The sequence below is a fragment of the Emys orbicularis genome, chromosome 19 (genome assembly GCF_028017835.1).
Source record: "Emys orbicularis isolate rEmyOrb1 chromosome 19, rEmyOrb1.hap1, whole genome shotgun sequence".
In the NCBI taxonomy this organism is placed as follows: domain Eukaryota; kingdom Metazoa; phylum Chordata; order Testudines; family Emydidae; genus Emys; species Emys orbicularis.
In genome coordinates this window covers 11,346,415-11,358,727 of record NC_088701.1, presented here as the reverse complement: position 1 = coordinate 11,358,727, position 12,313 = coordinate 11,346,415, and the positions used below count along the sequence as shown (strand labels likewise).

At 55.9% G+C, this 12,313-nt stretch overlaps 1 pseudogene; it reads right to left on the bottom strand.

Moving 5' to 3' along the window:
- Positions 1–12,313, bottom strand: part of LOC135891988 (adhesion G protein-coupled receptor E2-like) — a 1,091,233-nt pseudogene that overhangs the window by 679,334 nt on the left and 399,586 nt on the right.

Sequence of the window (12,313 nt, the reverse complement as noted above, 5' to 3'; positions counted from 1 at the left end):
AGAACCAGGTCAATTAAGCTTTGGGTCAAAACCCCACGCTATCCAAATTTGAACTTCGGGATTGAGAGTTTTGTGGGTTAAAGAGCTGCTGCAATGGCTGAGCAAAGAGCATATGAGGGACTTGGCAAAAAAGCCCTGGAAAATTTGTGTTCAGAAAAGAGGATAAGCTTTAGAAAGAAAGCTACAAATCAAGAACTGAGAAATCTGTTAATAGCCAGTGATCAGGGGGCAAGAGCACAGCCCTTACCTGAGGCTACAGAAGATGCAGAAAAAATTAGAGTGCAAAAGGCGACAAGTACAATCATTAGACATCTTAAACTTTCTAAACTTAACTCTGTAAGATTCAGGAGTAACCTTGACCCGCCTTAACACAGAATCTTTAAACCACCCATAATCCAAGGCTTCTTGTTCCCCCAATTCATTAAATACCTCCCTGGCTTTTCCAGTCAGTCTGGTCAGCAGGACAGGCATTCGCTGACCCTCGGGGATCTGGTACAGATTGCAGAGGCGTTCAAAGGTAGACAAAAACTCCTCTATATCCTCAGTATCATTGTAAATGGGACACATCCTTTCCCAGTTTCTCTCATGGCGGGGGGGAAGTGGAGTTCCAGGTGGGGATGACTTTCTCCGCTCTTCCATTACTTGGAGCTGAAGTCTGGCCGTCTCCTGTTCAGCAGCGAGCAGCTCTAGACGCCCCTTACGAGCTCTCTCTTCTCTCTCATCAGCCTCCTTCTTTCGTTTATCGGCTTCTTTCTCTCTCTCATCTGCCTCCTTCTTTCTTTGATCGGCTTCTTTCTCTCTCTCTCTTTCTAACTCTGCTATTTTTTGCTTCTCCAACAATCGAAGATCTGCTAACTTGTGTTCATGCTCAAATTGCAGGTGAAATATCGGGACGCGGGGGGGGGGGGGCGGAGCAAAAAAAAAAAACGGCCGCCGGAGCTCCACGCCCTGCCCCCCCCACCAGCTTGCCTCCGCTCCGTCTCCACCTCCCCCCTCCCTCCAGCGTGTGCACCGCCATACAGCTGATCAGCGCAGGGCTGGGAGGGAGGGGGGAGGAGGAGGAATGCAGCATGCTTGGGGAAGAGGCGGGGATTTGGGGAGGGATCCAATGGGACAGGGAGGGGGTGGGGCTGGAGGCGGGGCCAGGGTGGGGATTTGGAGAGGGATCCAATGGGAGAAGGAGGGGGCGGAGTCGGGGCGGGGGGGGCGCGAGCCCCCTCCGGGCTCCGCTCCGCCTGTGAGTGGAGGCAAAATATCGGGACAATTCGTGTCCCGACCGAAGGTAGGTCGGGACGCGGGACAAATAAGCAAATATCGGGAGAGTCCTGATAAAATCGGGATGTCTGGTCACCCTATGAGCCGCGCACACACAGTCACTGGGCTGGACTGCACCACTCGGCAGGGAGCTCAGTCCCTTTATGCATTTAATGGCGGGAAAATATGGTACAGTCCCAGCAAGGGTGGAAAACGGTCTGAGGTAAAATTGTCCTTGGAGTGGCCAATGGCGGGAAAAACCAGTTGGATCCAGTTATGACTGGGCCATGATAACAGTAAACAACAAGATGGCAGTCACAAGATGGCAGTTCAGACTCCATCTTGGATTGCTGCTATAGCTTTACAAACTACATATTGAATTTAATATACACATATTTTAACAGACTATAATCCTATAACAAAACACACCCAACAGTATATAGAGCAGTATAAACAAGTCATTGTCTGTATGAAATTTTAGTTTGTACTGACTTCGCTAATGCTTTTTATGTAGCCCGTTGATGTACCCCCTGGAAGACCTCTGCGTACCCCCAGGGGCACACGTAGCCCTGGTTGAGAACCACTGGGTTAGAGAAACGGGGGGGTCTAGGAACCAGGACTCCTGGGTTCAATCCTGACTGCAAGCGGAGTGAGGGCTAATGGTTAGAGCAGAGAGCTGGTGGTTAGGATTCCTGGGTTCTAATCCGGGCTATGCAATTGATTCATTCTGTGACATGGTTCGTTCTGCCTTGTCTGCTTGCGACATGTGGAGCGCAGAGACCTGCCCCAGCCCTTCCCTTCCGGCTGGGTGGTGCAGTAATTAATGGCCATAGAGCCTGGGCTCCAAGATCCTGGAGCAAAGCATCCCGGAGAAGGAATTTGTTCCCCAGGCTTGACTGGCTCCCTGCCCCATCCCTCCCTCCATCAATCAGAACAAATCCCTCCTGGCAGAGCTGTTGTCTGGTTACCCGCAGTGCAGACCCAATCTATTGTGTCCTGGCTGCTGTTCAGCTCAGGTTAACAGCATGTTCTGTTTCTGTAAACTGCCCCAGAGCTTTCGAATGGAAGTGAGAGTCTTCTTCACACGCTGCTCTAAACTGTGAGTAGTGTCGCTCTGTGGCTGTTCAACAGCTGCTGCATTCCTACCCCACAGGTGGCATCATTTCAGTGCTGGGTGAGTGATCCCTGTGCAGTGTTGCTGTGTGTTGTTATGCGCTCCACCCCAGAAGTGGCTGCAATTCAGTGCAGGGTGAATGAAAGTCCATGTCTCATTTTTTAAAGCATGGGTTCTCCAAGCAAGGGTGCTGTCTGTCCCATGTTCCTGCTCAATAGACTCCGGATTCTTAGCATCAGCGGAGCTACATTTTGAGCAGTGGTGGAACGAGGAGGCAGCTAGGTCATTGGTGGTTCCACCTTCAGTTATACCTATTGGCTTGAAAAGGCATCACACGTATACCTGATGGCTGTCAAGGGGCACGGTTGCCCCGGCCCACTATTACCTCTGCCACTGATTCTTATTAAATGTTCATTGCGCTGCTTCCACCAGCCACTTTGATTTAGTTTTGTTTTACAGACCCAAGCAAAACGCAACCAACCGCCTCATGCTGGCCTGGCTAGAAGCAGATCCGTGTAATTGAACAGACTCATCCAATTACTGAGCCTTCCCAGAGCCATGTGCTGCCCTCACGATACATCAAACCTAGAGGACCTGCTAGGCTCCCAGTAGATGCAGCCTAGAGCCAAACGCAGGCCAGGCAAGGTGGCCTCGCCCATGGAGTTCAGGTCCAGGGATTCAGTAGGGAGTAAATGGCCAGCACTGGATGCTTCAGGTTTTGTTGCTCACCCAGAGATGGCTGGGGGCTGATTTTCAATTACACACCCGCAGCTGGCCTGGGCTAGCTGACTCCAGCTCCCGGTGCTCGGGCTAAGGGGCTGTTTAACTGCGGTGTAGTCTTTGGGGCTCAGACTGGAGCTTTGGCTCTAGGACCCTGCGAGGTGGGAGGGTCCCAGAGCTCAGGCTCCAGCCCAAGCCAGAACGTCTACCCTGCAAGTAAACAGCTGCTCAGCTCCAGCCCCGTGAGCCGGAGTCAGCTGGCCCGGGCCAGCCGTGAGCATGTAACTGCAGTGTAGACACACCCTAAGTGCCCACGAGCCCCGCTGGGAGCTGCGGGTGTTTAGCACCTCTGAAATCCAGGCCCCAGGTGTCTCAACATGGGCACCCAAAGTTAGGGGCCATTCAAAATCTTCTTGCCAGTGTCCCTATGGTCATGAGGAGGCAGGGGGATATGCTGTCGTCTGCTGTCACCTGCTGGCTACAGTCAGAATAGCTCAGACTCTGGGCTTTATCCCCCACTGACGCTCGTGAAATCAAGTGGCGGATGGGAAAGCCTACGGGGCCCCAGACTTTGGGGGTGGGGTTCCACCCCAGCGTCCATATCACAAACCCACTGTTGCTTCAGACTGTATCTGGGCCCCTCGGTGACAGCCCCCGCAGAGCAGCAAGGGGCTGAATGGGCCACAGGGGATGAGCGCACCTTTTCCCCTAGAGGCAGGGCTGCTGGACAGTTTGTATCGTGGGGGTGCTGAGAGCTGTTGAACCAGACTGTAAACCCAGTATAGGATGGAAACCACTTCAGCCAGGGGGTGCTGCTGCACCCAGGGCCGGCTCTAGGTTTTTTGCTGCCCCAAGCAAAAAAAATTGTGGCTGCCCCCCCGTCCCAGCCCTGGGCTCCTCGCCGCACTCCCCTGCTGCCCCAGCCCTGGGCTCTCCCCCCCCCCCCACCCACACCCCCTGCCGCCCCAGCTCTGGGCTCCCTCATTCCCCCCCACCATTGCCCCCCACATACACCTCCTGCCGCCCCAGCCCTGGGCTCTCTCCCACCCCCACCTGCACCCTCCTTCCGCCGCAGCCCTGGGTCACTGGTAACTCACTCCCACGGCAGGTCATTCAGCAGGAATTTTGGATGTGCACAGAACACAGACAGGATTGGTTCCCATATGGTTACAGAACTGCAGTAAAGTGGAACAATTTTCAGCTTGTGTGATTGGAGGATATCTAGATGCATATTATAAGACTGTCCTACATAAATGAGGAAAAGCTGAGGTGCCTTTATTATTCTTTTGTTCCACTCTTTCTTTCTATGGGGAATTTGCCAATGCAATATCACTGTCTTCCTTTTAAACAAACAAACAAACAAAAGGCAATGGCTGTTGAAAATAGCAATTCCAGTCCTAATAACCACTGGGAAGCATTTCTTGCTCAATTTTATCCTACTTTTTCTACAGCAAGTTACAGTGGATCAGTATAGTTGATTTGGGAGAAATGAAGTAACAGCTGCCCAAACTGAGCTTGAGCACTCCTGAATTTTGAGGTGTTCAAATCTGGAAGGCAGGTGCTGGGGGGGGGGGGTGTCTGAGTGGCACGGTAAAGGGGCTGGGGCGTTGGATGGGGCGGAGGTTCAGGGGGGCTCTCAGGGGCAGGGAGCAGGGGGGGATAGATGGGTCAGGGGTTTGGGGGGGCAGTCAAGGGACAGGCAGCGGTTGGATAGGCATGGGAGTCCCGGGGGTTTGTCAGGGGACAGGTAGGGGGTGGAGTCCTAGGGGGGAAGTTGGGGGTGGGTTTCAGGAGGGGTCAGTTGGGGACAAGGAGAAGGGAGGCTTAGATAGGGGGTGGGATCCCAAGGGGCAGTTAGGGGCAGGGGTCCCAGGAGGAGGCAATCAGGGGACAAGGAGCAGCAGCGCTTAGATGGAGGTGGGGTCCTGGGGGGCAGTTAGGGGCAGGGGTCCCGGGAGGGGGTGATCAGGGGACAGGAAGCGGGGGGGGGGTTGGATGGGTTGGGGTTTCTGTGTGGGACAGTTGGAGGGAGTGGATGGTGGCAAGGTGGGGCTACCCTCCCTCCCTATGGAGTGTCCTATTTTTTAATGTTAAAATATGGTATCCCTACCCTTCACAGTGCAGCTCTCCAGTCACAGTAGGCTGCAGCATGAGGTCTCAGCTACCTCACTCCCTCCCCCTCTTTCCTGTTGGTAGTGGCCAAGGGAATGCTGGGAAATGTAGTTCTTTCCCTGCTCCAGGGCTGGGTCTATAGGCAGGGAGCTAACCAAGGAACTACAACTCCCAGGGCCCCCTGTTGGTTCTCAGCTCCCATGCTGGATGCCTGCTGCCCCTGCAAATGGGCTGCCCCAAGCACGTGCTTTCTTTGCTGGTGCCTAGAGCCGCCCCTGGCTGCACCCCCAGCACCCCTAGCTCCAGCACCTCGGCCTAGAGGGCATTTCTCCAGGGCAGGAGATGGGGCTGCCTTTGCTTGGCAGAGTGCTGTGACTCCAGTACCCTTCCCCCCCCACGCCAAAGCCCTGGGGTGGGGTGGGGGTTGAGCAGATTATGGGGCCCTCATAGCTTGACAGGCGGCTGCTGTCCCTGCTGGGCAGAGGGTCGCTCTGTGAGCACTGGGGCTGCGCTGGCTGGAGAAGCCGATGATTTGTCTCCCAGCAGCACAAGCTGTGCCAGGCTCTGCTCAATTAAACCTTGAGTTCCTTCAGCCCCTCTGCTAAGCTGCTGTCAGACCATGCTGCAAAGCTCGAACAACCCTACAATAACAAACCTACGTGCAGCCCCTTGCACTCAGGAGCAACCCTGCAATAACAAACCAGTGTATGCAGCCCCCTGCTCTCCTGAGCAATCCTATAATAACAAGTGTATGCAGTCTCCAGCACTCCTGTGTGACCCTACAATAACAAACCAGCATACATAGCCCCACATTGAAAGGAATAGAGCAGTATATTCTGCCTTGTACTCTAGGGCAACGTTTCTCAAATGCGGCCACAACAGCCTCCTAGGCAGTGATGGGGGGCGGGGGGCCAAGCCTCGGCCCTGCCCCCTTTTTCCTTCTTGCTCCTGGATGCACCGCCTGCAAACGAATATTAAAATCTTGTGATTTTTTAAGCAAATCTCATGCTTTTGAGGCCTGACTCATGACTTCTGAATGTTGGGGGGCAAGAGGGGCACCAACGCTGATGGGCCCGCTTGGCCTTCGTGTCATCTGGACAGAGGCACCTGTGTGGCACCCAGGGTGGGACGTGCCTCCCCACACTTGGGAAAGACAATGCTAAACATCTAATGGGCTGCTCTGTGAAAGCAAATGTCAAGGGAAGTTACATAATTAGCCAGGGGAACTCACTGCCACTAGATGTCACTAGATGTCACTGACGTTGCGAACCTGGCAGGATTCAGACAAGGATGGCAGGGGGATGGGGGCAAGGGTGTCAGAACAGAAATTAGAAACTAGGGCACAAGCCCACTGCTGACTATCAGGATGAGGGGGATATGTCCCCTCCCGCCCACTGGTTATGTCATCATTAGCCACTAGGAGGGGATTCTTGCACCTTCCTCTGAAGTAGCTGGTGCTGGGGTGGCTGGCCCCATTGATCTGATTGGGGGAAGGAGGCAGCAGGGAGAGGGCGGGGGTACTGGGCTAGATGGGTCCCGTGACACTAGCAGACCAGTTGCCAGCTCATGCCCAGGCCCTTAGGCCTCACTGAACGCTGACAAATGCAGAGCTTGACCCAGCCTGTGTGTTAGCCGTGTTAAAACAGCTGATAAGCATGTGGAGTGTTTCGACTTGTGGAATTGCTTGCAGGGTTGATCTCTCCCATAACCTCTGTAGCCTGTGGTATAAAGTTAGAATGAGTGTTTGCATCGTAAACCTCTGTAACTGTGGCCTGCTCTACACCACTGAGTTTGCAAGACAGCTTACGTTGGCCTAACACTGTGTCTACACTAAAATTTGGCTCCCACTGATGTAACTCGCCTGCTATGCCGACTTAATCACGCCACCTCCCCATGTCATTGACTGTGCATAGCATCACAGTCAATGTAGTTAGGTCAATGCAGCATCAGTGTAGATACTGCGTTGCTTACATCAACTGTCCCACACTGCCCCAAACTGACAGTACAATCGATACCACGCACCACCGACACAAGGAGCCAGGTGTACACACACACAAGCACTGTAACTACTGTGGCGATTGCATGCAGGGTGATTTGATTTTGTAGTGTAGCCATGGCCTGTGTAACTCCCCCAACAGGGAAGAAGCATGAATTAGTGTAAAGTGCTGGGCCTGTCCACTGAAACCAAATGAGCCATTGTGAAACATGAAAGACCTTACTGATTGCCTCTGTTGTTAGATATTTCGCTGTGTGTGTGTGTGTGCTCTCTGTGTGCTGCCCCAGCTCTAGGCAGACAGACAACACAGCAGACCTTGAGTGAACAGCCCAATGACCACAAGATCCGTTAAGGGATGAAGGCACCCGACCAGGTTTATTGTTGACAAGGCATGGTAATAGCACCTGGCAGACTCTACGAGGATACTAAAACATGTATGCCTGTGACAATGGATGCAGCTCAGTGAATGGCAGGACTTTCCATTTCCCCCTCGGCTGGACCAAGACACTCTCTGAGATACCCTGATACAAATTGCCCCTCTGACATAGATACTGCCCTCTGACCTGACTAGTTATTATCCACTGTTTGGTACATGTTGGTTTGATTAAAACATTTTTATTTATTACATTGTTATTTGACCTTATCTTTTAGGAGGTCTCAGTGTGTTCCTGTTACCCTTGGGGAATGTTTTTGTGCCATTCTTGATATTGTGGGTTTTGTACCACACTTCTGGAATGTGTTTGCGTGAGTACTTTGTGCCTAGCACTTTCTAGGAATGCGTGTTTCTGCAATATCAGAGCTGTGCTTGCCAGACTCTGGGAACGTGCAAGCGGGCAGAGCCTGACGTTTGCTCACAGCCTGATGTTTGCTTTATATTAGCAAAGCTTGCTACTATTTCAGCTTAGGCCTTGTACCAGGCCTTTAATACAAGGGCTTATATTTTAGGCTCTCTTCCTACTACAGCCCCCACGCCCTTGAAGAGGAGTCAGGCGCCGATACTTGTTCCATCAGTTTGAACTCTGGGGAAAAGGAATAAAATGCCTGGCCAGAAGGAGCTGTAGCACTGCCGAGCTTGGCACTTGGGGAGGGCAAGATTTCTATGCATAAGCAAGGGATCCCCAAGCAGCTCAGCTTGGGTTAGCCTGGAAGGACAAACAGAGCTTGGATGTTACAGCAGCTTCTATTGCCTTTTGGAACCTAAACCTGGGCCTGTCTATCACTAAGGCCGGTTTGCTAGACCAGGGTGCCCCTGGGGACTGTCTGTGGCTCCGTGGTAAGGCTATTGCAGGGCTGGAGGAATTCACACCCGGTACCGGGTTGGTGTGAGCTCTTTTGAGAACACTCAGCCAGTTTCGGGGCTGCCCTGAGGTTGGCACCCACGTCGTGAGCTACTCCACACCACCTGACACTTAGGGTGACCAGATGTCCCAATTTTATAGGGACAGTCCTGATGTGGGGGTCTTTTTCTTATATAGGCTCCTATTACCCCCCACCCCCTGTCCCGATTTTTCACACTTGCTGTCTGGTCACCCTACACTGGTCAGAGCCAGCGTAGCAGGGAGAGGGGATACTGGGCTGGATGGACCCATGGATCTGTCCCTGCTCTGTTTAGGAACCAGCCAGGGTGAGTTTCCCGCAGGGCAGAGGGAGGTGAGTGGACCTCCTTAGTTGCAGCCTGGGGGTCTGGCTGTGGTGAGGGGGGTCTCGGGCTTTGGGGGGGTTCTCTCCAACAGGCTGTCTGTGTAACTGATGCTGATCACACTATGCTGCCCCCTTCTCAAAGCCCAGCCCAGCCCTGCACAGCAGCTAGTGCCCACCCAGTAATGAGATTTAATTTTGGGCAATGAAATGCCACTAAAGTGGCGGGTGAGCCGGCTTTGGGCTGCGCGATAAGATGATAAGCAGCATCACACGGGCTGGTTGCATAGTTGTGAACTTGGGTCAGGCCGGTCGCCTTCCCCGTCCCCCGCCCAGCCCCGAGGGTTGCGGGCCGATTCTGGGGAGGGTTGGGGGACGAAGTGCTGGGTCCCTGCCCGGGAGAAGGGGTGTGCGCTGGACATCATTCTGGGATCGCTCAGCCCCCAGCATGGCCAGGCCCAGGGCAGGGGGCACCAGGCTGCAGTCCACACCCACAAGGGATGGGCAGGTTGTGGGGGCAGGGCTGGCTCAGCCTGAGTTTGGTTAACTCCAATCTTTAGACAATATTTGCTCTAGGGCCCAATGGATGCACCAGTGCTGCCTACAGGAGGCACTGCCACTGCCTGGGGTGTCACCCACCCCCACCTCCCACTGCCCCACCCCAAATCACCCCCTGATCCCCCACCCCATGCACTGTATACAGCTTGCAGTTACTGTAAACCTCTCCCCCTCCCTGCTACCCCCATTGTCTCCCCCCAGCCCTGCTGTAAGCCCCCCAAGTCACCCCGCTCTGCCCCAAACACTCTCCTTCCAGCAGGGTCTGCATGCAGGTCTCTGCAGGCTGAGCTCTTCTGCAAGCCTGGTGCAGCCTCTCCCAGGCTGTCGCCCCCATGCCTGGCCCTGGGTCCCAGCTCCGCCCTAGTTATGATCCACCCAGTCCAGGCCCAAAGGTCTTGGGGGCCCTGGCACAGCTGGCATTGGGAGGCAGGGGCATCTTGGCAGCCCATTCCCACCAGCCCCCAGGGCTGGGACCAGCACAGTGATCAGCTCCTCCAGGCCCACTGCATGGGCTGATGCATGCAACCCTCTCCAGCTGCCCTCACCAGGTCCTGGGGCAGAGCATGGCAGAGCCAGGGCAGCATCCTGCCCTCTGTCCTGAGAGGGACTGGAGGCTGGGCTTGTCTGCCGGATCCACCCTCCTGCCTGGCACCGACCAGGCCTATGGCTGTCTGTCTCAGGCCTGCACCACCCTCATGCTGCTGGGGGCAGGGCTGAGGGGTACAGCGTGTGTGGCTGGGGTCCCCCTTGCTCAAGGTGCAGGCCCGGGGTGCACACAGAGCCCCAGTGGCAGCCCAGCTGTAAGGGCAGCCATGGTGGGATCTGGCGAGCCCACAGTTGGGCAGGTGTCTCTGCTGGAGCATTTTAATTCCGCGCCCCCAATCCGCCACCCACCCGCCTGGCAGCCGTGCAGCAATTAACCAAATGGCTGTTAATTGCGGCTGATAATTCCCCACAGGGATCAGGGACGGAGGGCTCCGCAGCAGAGCAGATTGGAGCTGGGCCCAAGTAGCACATCAGAGATGCCAGGGTCTCTCACCCCGTCCACAGTAGGCACAACGCTGGCAGTGCTCATTTGCCCAGAAGGGAGAGAGGAGCTGGCCCAGGGGGCAGGGGAAACAGGGCCTGCTGGGCTCGAAGGGACTGACCTGTGCGAGGCACATGCCTCAGCAGGCTGAATGTGAAATTACGAGCAGGGGTATGAGGGGAAAGGAGGATGGGCAGAGCAGGGGGCGCTGGGAGACAGGACTCCTGGGTTCTGTGCTGAGCTCTGGGAGGGGAGTAGGGTCTAGGGGTTAGATCAGGGGCTGGGAGGCAGGACTCCTGGGTTCCATGCCCAGCTCTGCCCCTAAATCCATGTGAGTCACTCCCATTCTGGGTGCCTGTTATTGAGGTTTCATGTCACACGGGTGCTGCTGGGCATTTTCCAAGCCCCCTGGGGGGCTGGGATCATCTTTTGCCAAGCCTGGGGCACTCTGAGGCTGGCAGGTGCTGGGAGAGCCATGGCAGGGTGCAATGGGTAGGGGTACAGGAGGGGTGCAATACAGAGTCTGGGCTGCAGAGGGCGTATGGGATGAGAGTGCCTGACCTGGCTGGTCCCCCTAGTGCTGCTGAGAGGAACTGCATTTTCTCCCTCTGCCTGTCTCCCACCCAGGGCAGCCCCCAGGTGGGCTGGGAAGCAGCCGCCTGCCCTCCCCTCTCCTCCCACCTGTGAACCAGCCAGGGGCACTGGGCTTGAAGGGGTGCTAGCCTAACGTGGCGTAGGCCAGGCCCAGATGATCACAAACAGGGCGCGCCAAACCTGGCTCAGCCCAGGCGCCACCCCATCCCCATGGCTGCATGGCCAAGTCAGTGCCCTCCTGCCCCATCCCCTCCTGCCTGCAATAGCAGTGCTGCCCTCCCCCAAACGGTGGCCTGGCTGGGACACTGCAGGTCAGCGAAGGGATCACAGGCAACCAGGGCCACTCAGTGACTCTGTGCATCACCAAGATCTCCCAGTACCTGGGTAAGGCAGGTTTGGTCCTTGGAACAGCACAGCTCACAGGCCTGGAGCTTCCCTCCCAACTCATGGGGTGCGCAACCACCTGTGGCTGGTGGTGTGCCCCCTGGGCACCAAGGGAGCAGGAGGGACCACGGCTCGCGAGCAGGTTGAGAGAAGAAGTTGAGGAGAAGGTTGAGGAGAAGTTAGACATACATGGCCAAAGGTTGAAGCCCCAACCCCCTCCCCTCATGACTGAGGGGTCTGATCCCCCACCACGGGCATCCCTGGTCTGGGCCCTGATCCCCCATATGGTACTTTCCGGGACCTGGGGCAGGTCCTTGACCTGGCACTGGTCTCTCACTGCCTCCAGCTGGTGGGGGGTGGGGTGGGGCGGGGCTGCTGATGACGCTAACCCCCATGCCTAGTGACTACCCAGGCAGGGCACATCTCCGTGCTGAGCCGGGGGAGCAGGGTGCAGAAAGGGTAGGAGAATGGGGCTGTCGCACAGCCCCTCCTTGTCTCCTTTCATCTTCCAACGGGGGGGGGAGGGGCTGGAGAAACTGCCACTGCCCCCTCAGCTGCTGGCACAGGCTAGAGGGTGCCAGAGGGGAGGCCTGGCTGGCGGGATGAGCCTACAGCAGCTGTTCACACAATGCAGGTGCCAGCGCAGGAACAGGGCCCCAAGGGCTGGGGGCCAGCAGCAGCCGGGGTGGCGGGACCTGGGGCAGCTCTAGGCACAGGAGGATGGAGGAGGTGGGGGTTGGGGCAAAGGCCAGGCCCTAGAGGGGGAGCAAGGAGGCAGGTGTTTTGTCCCAGATCTGAGTGGGGCCAGGTTAGACTCCAGCTTGAGGGCTGGGCCCTGGTGCTCACTCAGTGCCTGCCCCAACCCCACACTTGATGGGGACTCTATAGCCGGCTTGTGGGGACTCCTGGGGCTCCC